The sequence below is a fragment of the Lagenorhynchus albirostris genome, chromosome 8, assembly GCF_949774975.1.
Source record: "Lagenorhynchus albirostris chromosome 8, mLagAlb1.1, whole genome shotgun sequence".
In the NCBI taxonomy this organism is placed as follows: domain Eukaryota; kingdom Metazoa; phylum Chordata; class Mammalia; order Artiodactyla; family Delphinidae; genus Lagenorhynchus; species Lagenorhynchus albirostris.
Genome location: NC_083102.1, coordinates 49,454,736 through 49,456,372, shown reverse-complemented (window position 1 = coordinate 49,456,372; position 1,637 = coordinate 49,454,736).

The window sequence follows — 1,637 nt, the reverse complement described above, 5'->3', positions numbered from 1 at the left end:
AAAAGATGAAGAATCCTACGAAATTACATGATTATTTTGAGTTATAGAAAATGTTCATGCTCCATTAAGAATAATTTAGAGAGCCACACATGTACTCCTTCAGGCTGAAGACGGTGTGCAAACAACAACAAGCTGATACGTGGTTCAGATTGTATTATTTGTGTCTAGAGACGCTAAGTCATGGGACAGATGTTTAAACAAATCCATCCAAACTTACACATCCTCATGAGTGCAAACCTGAGGAGTCTACCCTCTTCTTCCAACAACAACACCATTGCTCAAAGCATTTAAAAGTTCCTCTTTAGAAACTTTGTATGGAGCCTGAGGCCTAGTCTTTTTAGTATCTGTTACTGTGACAAATCTTCATATTTGGAGGGTAAATTTGATTCTTTTAGACAGGTAAAAGGCATTAGGAACGGATGGGTGATTGAGTATTCTAGGTTTAAAGCCAAAAGGAGAATGTGATTACCATGTAACGAGACAATTTTCTAACGTACCTGATAAACTGGCCCTAAAAGCAAATCTCAAGGAGCAGGTCCAGAAGTGGTTTCAGAGGGTTGATTTAGTCAGTCTACTGACTTCCAGAGAGGGGACAAAACCAGAACAAAGAACACATAAGTGTCATTACACCGAATACCCATGTGTTAGGATTTATCATTTACCATGAGCTTCAGCATAACAGACCCTCCTTCACCCTTCTTAACTCCCCCTGTCCCAGGTCTCAGTACAGGTCTGTGATGTGTACAGCCTCGAAAAGCATCTAGGAAGTATAATATTAATACCATTTTTTGTAACGTTCTACAATTAGTAAAGTATCTTTTTAAATACTTAACAATGAAAATGTATCAATAGTCCTCAATTTGGTAAGTCCCTCTAGCAGTTAAGCAAGTCCCCCCAAACCCACAAGAGCCTCAAGGTAAAGTATGTAATTTAGAGGTAAAGGTGGCAACTCAGTAGCAGGAACAGGGATGTGATCTTTCAACTAGGTTATGTAGGTGTGAGTGAAACCTCCTTATCCCACACAAATGCTAAGCCAACAGAACAAAAGGGGAAAACAGGAAGTTAAAATACCACAAGAAATGTAAAACCCTAATTCCATATTATCTTTGTTACTATCATTAGACTCATCATTTCTTTTTTTTTTTTTTAATATTTATTTGGCTGCACCAGGTCTTACCTGCGGCACGGGGGATCTTTCAGTTGCGGCATGCGGGATATAGTTCCCTGACCATGGATGGAACCCAGGCCCCCTGCATTGGGAGCTTGAAGTCTTAACCACTGGACCACCAGGGAAGTCTCGAGTCATCATTTCTTAACAGCTCTTACCTCCCATCCTTTTCACCCAGACATAATTGTGGCATCAAATATCTACAACCTACAAGATACCTGTGAGCAACCAGAAGAACTTCTAGGCCACCAACACTCCCCGAGGACAATTTTGGAAACTATTGGAGGTGAGGATTTAAGTAGTGTTTTCTGGTGGCACCAGGTAGACTGGTGCACATGGGAAAGTCTATGGCACTGGGTTAGTATTACCTTGAAGAGACAAGTCATTCCCCAGTGGTCGTCAAAATACACACCAAGATCAAAATAATAGCTCTCTTCGTGCATATAGCCGTTTGCACGTGGAATTTAAA